The sequence below is a fragment of the Eptatretus burgeri genome, chromosome 15 (genome assembly GCF_056783735.1).
Source record: "Eptatretus burgeri isolate ZD-2024b chromosome 15, Ebu_testis_v1, whole genome shotgun sequence".
Taxonomy (NCBI): domain Eukaryota; kingdom Metazoa; phylum Chordata; class Myxini; order Myxiniformes; family Myxinidae; genus Eptatretus; species Eptatretus burgeri.
Genome location: NC_140975.1, coordinates 8,102,763 through 8,117,227, shown reverse-complemented (window position 1 = coordinate 8,117,227; position 14,465 = coordinate 8,102,763). Strand labels below are relative to the sequence as shown.

The window sequence follows — 14,465 nt, the reverse complement described above, 5'->3', positions numbered from 1 at the left end:
ATGCTTATAACCTCTTGGTATTAATCCACCGATAACATTGCATCATTAGAAGCAGCTCATCAAACAGTTTTACGATCAGGAAATTTGGTTCCAATATGTCTGAAAAGCATAACTGAAGAATTAGTCATGATATCATTTCATCATGAACACTTTGTCAAACAATCAACCTGGAGAAAAGAAAATATCAGAACGTTTATGAGTTGTCCTGTCTGATGTTGGCAGTCCCGTAATTATTTGAGAGCAAATAACACTCAGTTAATGGCATTTTAAAATGGTTTAAATTTTAGTGGAACACTAGCCGAAACCCCGTCACAGACGGGGCATAAAATTGGTCCTTCAGTACTAATTTTGATTATCTGTCGAATGGCGTTGGTCACGTCTCGATCGGATGAAATTGAGAAATTGAAGTTACCCGGTGACCTTGACCCCTTGACCCCATGACCTTTGATCTTGAACTTGACCCCCCACCCCCACATGTCCGTTCTCATGTCCCAAGGATCACTCATGCCAAGTTTCATCTCATTCCATCCAACGGTTCGGCCGCCTATAAAGGACGAACAAATACACACACATACATACAAACAAACATATTCTATTTTTTTAGTATAGTAGATCTTCTAGATATATATGTGTATGTATGTATATATATATATATATATATATATATATATATATATATAGATGGAGATATTCATATATATGTATATATTTACATATATATATATATATATATATATATATATATATATATATATATATATATATATATATATATATATATATATATATATATATATATATATATATATATATATATATATTTACATATACATATGTGTATAGAAATATATATATATATATATATATATATATATATATATATATATATATATATATATATATATATATATATATATATATATATATATATACATATATATTTACATATACATATGAGTAGGGTAAGAATACTGATTCTGGCTCACTTTTCCCCATGTAAATGAATGGGGGATTTTCAGCGATTTATATTTTTTTTCCCTAAAAATAAATCCCCTTTTTATCCCAAGGTATATTTATTTGTCCCCCCTTTTAACCTGGAGGTTGAACCTCATTGAATTGAACACCTGGGGGTTGAACAGCTCACTCATTGAACCTATAAAGATTTGTTCATTCTCAAATTCCTTCAATAGTTTAATTTTCTTTGCACAATAATCCCCATCTAAAATATTGACAAACAAAACATTTGAATCTTTATATTTTTTAAGATACCCCATTTGTGCCATTACGAAATGATAAACTTCTCTTAATGCTCTTGTTTGACCACCTCCTGAGCCACAGGTTATTTTTTGTTAAGCCCCGCCCACTTTTCCTAAGCTCCGCCCACTTTTGCTAAGCTCCGCCCACTTTTCATAAGGTATTTTTTCTAAGCCACGCCCACTTTTCCTAAGCTCCGCCCACTTTTGCTAAGCTCCGCCCACTTTTCATAAGGTATTTTTCCTAAGCCACGCCCACTTTTCCTAAGCCCCGCCCACTTTTGCTAAGCTCCGCCCACTTTTCATAAGGTATTTTTTCTAAGCCACGCCCACTTTTCCTAAGCTCCGCCTACTTTTGCTAAGCCCCGCCCACTCTTACATCATTTCCAGTTCATCTCTGACTCACAAAGAAATCACTAGAAAATTACAGGATGTTATGGTTTTGAAAAATTTCCCAATGAAGGCTTGCCTAGGCTTGCCCAGGGAATTTCCAAAGGAAACCACACCCACCAGTCTTTCTCTATAAAAGCTTCAAACCCAGGCTCCATTTTAAACATTTGTTCTTGCTGGCAATGGTGTTCTGTGTGCTTGTCTCAAACTCTCTGTCTTCTATGGAACTAAACCTTCAAGTTGATGAACTGGATTCAAACCTCTTATCTATTGAGGTAAGATTTTTTATTTTCCTATTTTCAAACTTTGATTGAAGCATACTCATTTAATAATTAAATAACTTAATTAATACATTATTATTTTCTCTCACAGGAAATTGTATCTGAAAATACTGCTTTTGCTACAACTTGGGGGAAATTGTTGGCTTGGTTGAAGACCTTGAGTGGGATGACTTTGGTGTTCCTTGGAACTCTCTGTCTTCTATGGAACTAAACCTTCAAGTTGATGAACTGGATTCAAACCTCTTATCTATTGAGGTAAGATTTTTTATTTTCCTATTTTCAAACTTTGATTGAAGCATACTCATTTAATAATTAAATAACTTAATTAATACATTATTATTTTCTCTCACAGGAAATTGTGTATGAAATACGAAATGAAAATACTGCTTTTGCTACAACTTGGGGCGAAATTGTTGGCTTGGTTGAAGACCTTATGAGCGACCAAGACCCACAGAACGAGTTCGTCCTTGATGACCCAACCAAAGAGTTATACCTTGGAGACCAGCAAAATCCTGAAAAAGAGTTTTACAGCAATAGTACTCATTGTGAGTTATCAAGACAATACCCACTGAACAAGTTATACCTTGATGAGCCAGAATACAAGTTTTACCTTGGAGACTCACAAATTTTGAAAAAATCAGTAAATGAGTTCTACCTTGATGGTTTAAATAACTACCTTGGAGACTCAGGAAAAGGGTTCTGCCAAGATGGTTCTAAATATGGGGCCTACCTTGGAGACTCACAAATTTTGAAAAAATCAGTAAATGAGTTCTGCCTTGATGGTTTAAATAACTACCTTGGAGACTCAGGAAAAGGGTTCTGCCAAGATGGTTCTAAATATGGGGCCTACCTTGGAGACTCACAAATTTTGAAAAAATCAGTAAATGAGTTATCCTTAAGAGACTTTGTAAGTTGGTTTTACTTTGAATACTTGAAATGTGGGTTCTGGATTGATAACTCACAATGTGATACATATCTTGGAAACTCAACGGGAATGTGGTTATACCTTGAAGACTTGGAAAGTTGGGTTTATGTTGGACACTTGAAACTTTTTTGGGGGCTTTTATTTATTTATTTATTTATTTATTATTATTATTATTTTATTTATTTATATTTTGGAGACTTTTGGAGTTGCTATCACTCTTTGGGATCTAAACCTATCGATGTAGTTCTTTGTCGGATGGTGCTTGATGGGAGCAAGATCAAGAAAGTTCTGGGAAGAAAGTGCAGGCTTACTCCCCCTTTCTACGTCATCAAACCTGAAAGCCTTAAAAGACAGAATTGGAAGAAGAAAAAAAAAACGTAAAAATATATATATATAGGTGGAAATCTCATTTTGAAAAAGACATTGTGTTGGGCGAGGATTGAGTTAGGGTTGAGATTTTGAATGTGAGGGTTGGGGTTGAGATTTTGAATGTGAGGGTTGGGACACACACACACATACACATCAACAAACAAAAGTTAAGCCTTGACTATTCAGTTGAGGATTCTGTGTTTGGGGTTCACAGATCTAAGAACGTCCCCCTTGACACACATTATATACTGTTATACACCTCGGACTTGGCCCTCGAGTGTCCACAACGGTGTATAGTAGGAGGGAGTGAAGCGCCAACCTATTGCTCCCATTACACACACACACACAAACAAAAGTTAAGCCTTGACTATTCAGTTGAGGATTCTGTGTTTGGGGTTCACAGATCTAAGAACGTCCACCCCTTGACACACATTATATACTTGGCCCTCGAGTGTCCACAACGGTGTATTATCTGCTTAGTTTTGTCTTTTGTAATTCCTGTGAATAAAATGAACCTAAAATCTCTTCCCCTTCCAAATCATATATTTTATAAGTCCAAGGAACTGTATCTATTACATCAACAATTTTAAAAAGTTCTTTCGTCCATCGTTCAGTAAAACCCTTTTCAAAATGAGATTTCCACCTATATATTCTTACGATATCACCAACTTTGAACTTAGGTTTTCTGACATTAATCTCTTTTTCATATTTTAATTTTGTAAATGTTTCTGATGGCTTCATATTCGTTGACGTGTGAATCGTGTCATTATACTTATCCACAATATCCTGAATAAAAGATAACCATTGTTGTGAACCGAGTTGTGTGAATTTTTTATATAGTCTCTCTTTTAAGGTACGATTAAAACGTTCAACAACAACTGCCTTCCCTTCATTAAAGGTACTGTATAATGTAATACTGTTATTTTTTAGAAAATTCATAAATGTCTTGTTATAAAACTCTCTACCCTCATCAGTCCACAATTTCTTAGGTTTTCTCTTACTTTTATTAAATATCTGTTGAAAAGCTAACATAAGAGTATTACCTGTTTTGTTTTTTAAAGGAACAACCCACGCATATCTACTCCTCAAATCAATAACGGTTAAAGCATACTTGTACCCCTTATCATTATTGAGTTCAATCAAATCAGCAGACCAGATATAATCAACTTCCTTGGAATAAACTTTCCTTCTCTGAAACTTTGTGAATATTGGTTTATGTAATTCATCAGCTAATTGCTCTTCAGTCTTAATGGCATCATTAGAGCCTATAAGTTTTTGAATTTCCAAGTCCAAGTTTCAATTTAGCACTAATCATCTTCTTCACGATGAACCTATCAACTTTTTCTCTCAAGGTTGGATTTTGTATCAGAGACAAATTATATAACATTTCTCTATCGGCTTCATGCTTTTCTTCCAACGTTGTGGTATTCCCATAATCAATATCGTGTCTCATGCACACTTCATCAACTCTATTGATTGGTTTACTCCAGGATTTAGGATTGTCTGCCTCATCTAATCTTTTATCTAAGTTTGTGCCTGGACCACAGAAAGAATAACCTGGAAGATGTAATTCCCCTGGTATTCCAGTAGTTGTAAATTTACTTCCTGATAAAAACTTTTGTATATCTCCTCCGAGTTTGTGTTTGGAGATAAATTGATTTTTTTTGAACCACACACCGAACATATACCTTTTTGTATAACCCTGTTATTTTTACTTTTAATATATGAAATATTTTTAGTATTAGTTTTCTTTTTACATTTGAGACAATAACTCATTTATTTATGAGAAAAATTCCTGCAGAGTGCAAAAACCTTTTTAGTTTCCAACATGCACATTTGAATCTTAATTTTTAAAACATAAAGAATCCTTAGAAATGCCTTCACTCTCTCCTCCATTTATTTAAGAAAAAACTTGAATTAAAATCCATATCTTGTCGATGCTAATAGTCTTGTCGAAAGTATTGCAAATAGACTTGTCAATTCTTTGTTTTCCTCCTCGGTGGGTTGAGTTATTTTCTGTAATACCACCAATCTTTTTTGAATCTCACTGGTTTCCATATTTTGATATTTATTCATTCTCTCTCTTTCCTCCCTCTCTCTCTTCTCTCTTTCCTCCCTCTCTCTCTTCTCTCTTTCCTCCCTCTCTCTCTTCTCTCTTTCCTCCCTCTCTCTATTCTCTCTTTCCTCCTTCTCTCTCTTCTCCTTTTCCTCCTTCTCTTTCTTCTCCCTCTCTCTCTTCTCTCTTTCCTCCTTTTCCTCCTCTTCCCTCTCTTCTTCAACTCCTTCCTCATCCCTTACTATACTTGAATCGTTTACACCCCATAGAATATTATACATATATTCATCAGGATTTCTTGTTATTCCTGTATCCAAAATAATTTTTTTTACAACAGGATACCAATAAAATTTCTTTTGAATTTCTAAAAGAGCCTTACCTTTTCTTAACCTTATAATTTTTTCATTATTTAACATTCTAATTAAATCTAAAGTTGTTGGTTTATCAACATCAGCATAATGCCAATCTTTTATTGAAAATACCTCATTCTTATGTTGTAGAACATATTTATTAAAATACCGAATACCCTTTTCTTGAAGGTATGCTTGAACACAGAAATGATAATTTTCTTGAAGCCTTCTTGCTGTCATTTATGTATTAGAAATATATGTTAGAATAATATTATGGCACGAAACACCTCCCCATCTTCCCATAGTTAAATCATTTTGTATTTTCTTACTTATTATATATAATCCTGTTTTTTCTGTTTTCATGAGATAAACAAGGGCAAAACCATTATTATATTTACCCTTATTAAATTATTTTATTTGTTGTTTACTAATCGTGGCTCCACAAAACTCATTCTCGATACCAAGTGGATAATATTCTTCCTTACGAGACTGATTTAATTGTTCCAGGTCTTCGAGGTTAATTTTAAATGACCAATTATACCCTAAATCATTCATATCATACCCCCATTGTTCTATTCTCATACAAACGATACGCCCTTCTTTATAAAAATTTATTTTAATTCGAACTGTGAATTCTGTATGACCTGGAGATAATGTCAACACTTCTGTATCTTTAGAATACACAGCCGTTTTATTTAAGTATATATATTGTGATAAATCGCTTAATCTCACCAAGTCATTTGCGTCAGTCGGGCTTGGATAATTTTTTAATTTATAAGCATTTTTCATGTTAATATTTTTGTTTATATTATATTTATGTCGTTCAGCCTGTGCCTTTGTGTAATAATTTGATAAATCAATATCCAGTTCTTGAGATACACCAAAGATAGAACCATCTTTACCAACATAAGTCATTTATATTAGATTAAAAATAATATCATAAAATTTTTTATTTTTGTTGAGTTGAAATAACACATATAGACATAATTGACCACAACACTTGGAATTTAATTCTTGGACTTGAAATGTTTGATAAACACCATTCTGTAAGAATTTTATAACTTCAACAGGTGGTGGAAGACCAAAACTATCAAAATAATATTTGTCTTGACTATTAAAAATACAAACCCAATGAGAACCGTTCCCATCATTATCTTCTAAGTTCATAATAATATTCTTTGTATGTTTCGACACATTTGTTAATTCATCTCTCATACAAATAACCACATTATGAATTTTTAATTTCTTACAATATTTGGCAAGTTGTAAATTTGATGTTGTATTCTTTCCAAATTCTTTCAACCACTCATCAATGCTCATTTATTTATTAGAAAGATATAATCCATTACCTCTTTTCGTTAATTTTACACCTGCTTGTGCTATAGAAGAAAGCATATCTCCAACTAACAATCTCGCTTTATCAGGCAGACCTTCAAGTTTTTCAGCAAAATCTACAATTACACCACTTCCACTAATTTGTTTCTCCAACTCTTTGTTATGTCTTTCCAATTCTTTTTGAGCCTGGAGTTGAGCCTTCCTTTCGTTGGCAGTTTTGACCGCTGTTGAAATACCACCCGTCAATGCTCCAACCGCACTTAAACCAGCAAATAAAGGAATTAGAAATGGGAGAAATCCTCCACTCGTCTCTCTTATTGAATATTTTTTCAACATTGGTTTTGTCATTTTAATTTTAAGTGAGCCAGTGTCATTCAAGATTTTAACCTGTTCTCTTGTGAGCAAAACATCAATTCTTACTGCTCCTTTTCTCTGAATTGTATTAACGTTAATCGTACAAGGCTTTTGATTTTGAACACAAGATGATAGTTTATGAAGATTGATTTGATTAACATATACCCCAGTTGGTACTTTGCCACTCATTTATTTAACAAAAAAATTATGTGAGACTAATCATCACACCATTATCTGTATTAATCTGCAATTCTGTTTCTTCCAAAAGCAAACAATATGTATCAACTTCTTCACTCTCTCCTCTTTCAATGTATAGGGAAGTATCCACTCGATTAGACTTTATAGTTTCTTTTTGAGCGCTCAGGTCAAACGTATAGATTGTATACAAACTTTTAAATGCTGTCATATCCAAAATAGGTTCTTTATTTCCATTACTTTCACACACCTTTTGGTAAGACTTGTATGCTTCAGCAAAATCATTTTTTTCCCAATTAATTTCCAATCTATCTCGTGGATAAAATGTTCCATCTAGAGAAACGCGAAGTTGTTTCACCTTAGCATTATCACTCAATGCATTATTCTTATCAGTCGCAGTATCACCATCTGGCTTTTTAAAAATCATCCACAGATATCGTGGCTTTCCTTCCAGAACACCCAAATTCCACGTGTAAGTAGTTTGATTGAGTTTAACGTGTTGACATCTTCTTTTGAGGTATGATACACTGAGTGGTCTCTTTGAGTTAAGTCTTCGATTCAACATCTCTTCTGTTTTAAGATTAGGAGTATATTCACTGATATACCAACTCATCTCCTCAATTACAAATTTATTCTGATCACTAAAAGCATTACCAACACCAAAAAGCAATCTATTTTCATTATCATTCCTTTGTAGTTGAAATCTAATTTTAAGACCATACAGAACTTTATCATAATCACAAAATCCAAATATACCTTTAAGAGGAACTGCCACAGTAAAACTATTTTCTGCTTTTGTATCATCATTATACATTCCTTTCCTTTGAATATATCCAGGGTCTGTGTTTGTTCCCGTTGACATATCAGGAATAAAACCTTCGACAGACCCCTTTCCCATTCTATCACTGAATGTATAGAGTGTAAATTTCATCATTTCAGATACAGCAGAGACATAATCAACCGCTTCAACTTCTTGTGTTCCAATATACAATCGCACACTATCAAACATTTTCCAGAAGAAATCATTTACAAGTGTAGCGTTTGTGTTATTCCCAGCCTTAGTGAATTTAAATTTACACAACAAGAAACTTTCGGAGAGATTCAAATAGGTTTGTTGATTATTTATTTCAAAACTTTTTGTACCATTTGTATTCCAGTCTGTTCCAGTTATTGCATTTACCTTGAAGTAATCTTCTTTTTTAGTGGAGTTTGAGATAATAATAGTATCATCCAAATCATAGATACTATCAATTGCTTCCATACTTGTATTTATTTAGGAAAAAAGATGTTAAAACTTTTGAAACCCTGATCCAAGTATTTGAATTATTTTCTGTCGTTCTTGGGGGGACAACTGAGTTTTACCTTTCTTAATTTCTTTTATTGCTTGTAATTTATGAGATTCTTTCTGAGCATCTTTTATACTCTTTACAGCACCTGCTACATTTCCCACAGCAGAAGCAGTTGAACCAATTAGGTCTTTATGTTTAAGAATAGTTGAACCAATACCCATGAGAGTATCAATTATCCCATCTCCTCTAAATTGATGTCCGACACCCCTTTGTCTCTTAGGTTTATAGTATCCTCTACCAAGATACATACCTTCACCCTTGTAGTATGGGGAAAGGAACATCCCATCTCCTGTAATTATTTTATATTTTCCCAACTCGTGCTTCCTCACAATAACCATCGTATTTATTTATTGAAAAACTTCACGTAGGTGAATTCTGATGGATATAACTTCTCCATTAAAAGAGATCACACGATTATCTTGGTCGGTTATCCTAAAATTTACTCTGTGTATGGTTTTTCCTGACACAGGTAGATAAACCAAATTTTTAGGCTCCATATTAAATTTATAACCAATTGGGGTTGAGTATGCGCTGAATGAAAATATTGTATTTGTTTTTAATCCATCATTATAAGCACCATCAATCAAATCACAGTGAATTAACACCGAATTTATTCCTGAGGATATTTGAATGACATTATCACTGTAAAACGTCCCATTAGTTTCAATCTTTTTGAGGAGAAACCTAATAACTCTCTAAATGAATTATCAATTGTGAAATCAACCTTGTAGTTATTTTTAACTTTAATCGTTGATTTTGAAGTATGTTTTTGAATGTTTATAATAATATTTTTTGGTTCATCACCCTGTTCTTTCATAAGACGAGCAATTTCGGAAGATATTTGAGAAATCTCGTATGCTCCGGGTGAGACTGTTATCGTTTTGTATCCACTTCCCGGATTATAACTAAACTTGTCATTTTTCTCGGTTATATTAAATAAGGTATTATAAGTCTCCATGGACAATAAAGATGCCTCATATTCTTTTGTTGTGTCAAGTTGTAGTGGGTATGGGAATGAAGATGTGTGGTCGCTTGTTGTGAAATTAAAACTCAGGATTGTGCTTCTCATCTTATTTAATATGAGATAAAATGTCTTTATATTGAGATTTATTAATTATTTTCATGTTCATCAACTGGTCTAAAATGGCTGATGCTTCATTAAAACAATTGTTATTTCCAGCCTTCTTACTGCCGAACAACAATAACAGTCTATTAACTAATTGCGATGGGTCATTTGGAAGAAAACTAATACCTGAACCAAGGATACTTAAAGCCTGAATAATGTGTTTCTCCTTCTCATTCTTCCTACTTTTACCAGAAAGAATAACCTTATAATTTAGAGTGTTCAGCAAATCAATATATACTCTATCATCATTATTTTCCATATCCAATGGTTTATCAATATACTTTGATTCATCCCTCACAGTTGAACCTTGTCTTCCATCTTTTGTGAGAAGAAACATTAATCTCGGAGTTAGTTTAACAGGGGGTTGAGCAGAACTTAAGAACCTTAATTCATCATTAAATATCAATACCTTTTCTTGAACAAGATGAAATATTGCTGGTTGTTCTGTTGGAATGAGTCCTGCTTTGGTTTTTGAATCCGCTGAATATTCATTGTTTTGAACAGCATTCACAATATAATCAGGGGGTTGATTAATCTCTTCCAGTTGTTGAAATAAACCTTCATCATCATATTCTAATTCTCCTAAATGCTCTAATTCTTCCTCCGTCATTTGACTGAAATCTTTTAACATTTGAAGCTTTCTAGGAGTATATTCTACTGTGGGAACTGTGGAAACATCTTTCATTTTTTCTTGGGAAGTTTTTAAAAGTGGTTTAAAAAATTTCTCTTGTTTTTTTCAAATGCTTCTTCGCCCGTTAGTTTCTGTCTGCGTTTCTTCTTTATGTCTTCCTGTTGTTTTACAACTTTTGAAACCAACTCTTGATGTTCCTTAAATCTTCTTGCTCTTTCTTTTGTATCCATTTATTTATTGTAAAATATCATTTAATGAATTGTAAAGATCAACAGGGAAATTTTCCTTTTCTTCATCATTCAAGTAGATGTGTTCAAATAAATCCTTTTCTTTAAATATTTCATCAAATTCTTTATTAACATTAATGCGAGTTGTAATTTCTTCTTCACTAATCCTTGCATCTCTGCTTTTCATACGTTTGTGTTGAGTTTCTTCATCAACATCAAAACCGAATGATAAAATCTTCACTCCGCTCAGATATTTAATAATTTGTCTCGTTCCTTCTGGATTAGTTTCTAATATCCCAACACCACCAGATTTTAGTTTCTTTAACTCACTCTTACAATGTGAATATTTTGTTGTACCAAGAGAAACCTCCTCAAATATTTGTCCTTCATTCCTCAATCGCATATGTTCCTCCACTGAAATATAGTGATAATCTTCACCTTTTACTTCTCCAGGTCTTATTGCTCTAGTTGTTGTTGATACAATGCGTATCACGGGGTGTTTTTAAGTAAATTTACAATATTCTCATTTGTACTACACAAGAACCTTGATTTATGAAAGTTTTTTCCAGAAGCAGATTTACCCACAAGATTTATAATAATAGTTGTCATTTATATATGTAATTGTTTATAAAACAAAAAATATATCCCTTAATATCTCATCTTGTTTCACAACAATATATTTATATTTTTCAGTCGTGTGCTTCATATAATCCTCAAATTTCTTTTTACTACATAATGTAGAACAATTATCTCTCCAAAAATTATTGATATCTATTGAATTTAACTTGAATAAAATAAAAGTATTAGCATTGTTTCTGATGGAACGACGAGGAAGTTGAAAGTACGATTGACTAAGATAAATACAATTACAAGAAGAATGTCTCCCTCTTGTGTAGTAGCTGTCCATTACCGTTTGGTTTCTCTCATTAACACAATCATCAAAGATAACGAGGTTCTTTTTTGATTTATCCAAATCTTGGGGAGACGGTATATCATCCGTATTATCACTAAGAATACAAGTTATAAGATTTGATTTCTTTTTACATCTCTGTGTATCACAAAATAGTTGAATTATATCTTCAATGTTATAATCATTTAGGTTTTTTTGACGTTTAAATAAACCTATTATATCTTCTTTTGAAGACCAGCATTAAAACCTTGTGAGAGTAGTTGATACTCTGGTTGAAAACTCGACTTTGTGAAAATTATTAAATTATCATAATCTAAAAAGTTGGGAGTGAGGAGCATTTTTAAAAGTAAGCAGGTTTTTCCACATCCACTTGAACCAACTATGAGACATCTTAATGAATTTGGGAGATTTTTATGGTTGTTAAATTTTATCTTATTTTCCCAAATAGGTAAAAAATCATTCATTTATATATTTGAAAAACAGGTTATTTAATTTATTATTGGCTTTTTTAGAAACTCTATATTTTATCCTAAGTTCAGGTTTAATTTCAAGATAATCCATTATTTTATTTATACAATATCTTGTGTTGATATTTCCCTGAAAATTACATCCATGAATAATATACAACAACAATCCTTTGAACATTTCTCTTATACGTTCAGTTTCTTCCCTTGTAAGGAAAGGTGTGTTATCATCCTCATACTTTACATTCATTTCTCTAATCAATCTTGTAAAGTAATTCATTTTTGGTGTAAATCTAAAAGAATTATTTTCCTTTTTATATTTTTTATTATCATTAATTAGAAGATAATCACAGAATATACATTGTTTATAGGCTTTTGACTCTGTGTTTAATCCCCGTCTTTCACACGCAGGACAATTCTCAAATTTGTCATATGGAGAATCAGGAAAGTCTAGCATATTTATAAAGTAAAACTTTACTTAAACTGAAATTCATCTATACTTTCAGTTGTATATTACCATCGATATCGATATACTTTTTCATTATCAGATTCAACGACAACATTTTTTATATTAAAGGTAATTTTAAAATTATCGTTAACTACGATTGAACGAAATGTCATTTCACCTGATATATTAACATCCTTTATTTCATCAAGATTTACATCTTTAGGGTTGTTGAAAAAAATACAAATTTCTCCTTGCATATTACAGATGGTCTTATCTTTTCTTTCTAAAGCTTCATCCATAAGGTTTTTGTTCTTTGATACTTTTTCTTGTTTTATTGCTTTTTCTAGTTTTGAATATATTACTAGAAGGAGAGGAGAAACTTTTGTTAGAGATACTTTAATTGATGTTCTACCAGGTATACTAAAAGCCCTTCCACTGAAGGAAATTGAAGAACTCATATTATTTACCATAATAGTTTTTATCCAATAGTTGTTATATTTATCTTTGTTCAATTTTACATCCTTGACATATTTCTCAGTATCTTTAACAGATGAAGAGATTGATTGAAACTTGTCTTTTGTGTCTTGAAACATTGTATTTATTAAGTGAAAAAGTTGGAGGATAAAATGTTTTTAAGCACAGATTCACCTATAAATTAAACGAAATTTTCATCAAGAAAATTTTAGTTTAAGCAAAGTTTTATTCTATAAATATGGTGAATACAACGTACTGCGATGTTTGTAATCACGAATATAAACATTATAGAAAACACCTCCGAACCAACAAACACACATTTAATCTATTTCATCAAATATCTCCTCTTGAGTTGGAAAGAAAACATTGTGATATCTGTTCAAAGGATGTTTTGAAGAGTAGTTATAATCAACATCTTCAATCACAAAAACACAAGAAAAATGAGTTTAAAGTAAAGGGAGACTATTATATTAAAAACACTGATGAGGCATTTAAAGGGCATATAAAAATAAGGATTTTTCAATTTGGAGAACCCGGTCCATCATCAATAGCTGAATCAATTGAAATAGTGAAACCCGATGTTGATAAATTTATTAAAAAGACATTAAAAGAAATAAAAACTTTAAAGTTTTATATGGGAGTGAAAATGAATATGAAAAGACAAGATGAAGAACAAACTCCTTATATGAGAACAGATCTTCATTTTATAACATCATTTCAAGATTTTTTGAATAGTGGGGTTTATGAAGAACTATCAAGACAAGAGGAGGATGTTGATAATACAGTGGTAGGAAGTGGATTCAATATTAAAAAAATCATCTTTTTAGATATACATATTCTAAAATCAAACCCTCTTAAAGCTTCTTCTTATATTGAATTACCAAAAGAAATAAAACTAAAGAAGGCAGTTGTTAATATTAAGAACAATGATAATAAATGTTTTCTCTGGTCTGTTCTTGCTCACTTACATCCACCAAAATGTAATTCAGAAAGAGTAAAACAATATATGAAATATGAGAATACCTTGGACATTAAAGATTTTAAATTCCCAATGCCATTAACAGATATTCCTAAATTTGAGAAAAAGAATAATCTTTCTATTAATGTATATGGATTAACGGATACAAACAAAATTCAAATATTAAAAATTTCAAACAACTATAAAAATGAAGAAACACACATTGACCTTTTATATTTTAGTGTTGGAAAGAATTCACATTACACATACATCAATAATTTATCAAGATTAATCTCTTCTCAGGTATTCAGAACAGCAAACAAAATATATCCTTGTAAGCGATGTCTTAATTCATTTCATACAAAAGAAC

General features: G+C 31.9%; 1 long non-coding RNA gene across 1 annotated transcript; it reads left to right on the top strand.

The window, feature by feature from the left end:
- The first annotated feature begins 967 nt into the window (after positions 1 to 967).
- On the top strand, positions 968 to 3,134 carry LOC147011447 (uncharacterized). Its single transcript, XR_015051761.1, has 2 exons — positions 968 to 2,179; positions 2,277 to 3,134. It is a non-coding gene; the product is annotated as an uncharacterized LOC147011447 (long non-coding RNA).
- Positions 3,135 to 14,465: the final 11,331 nt, after the last annotated feature.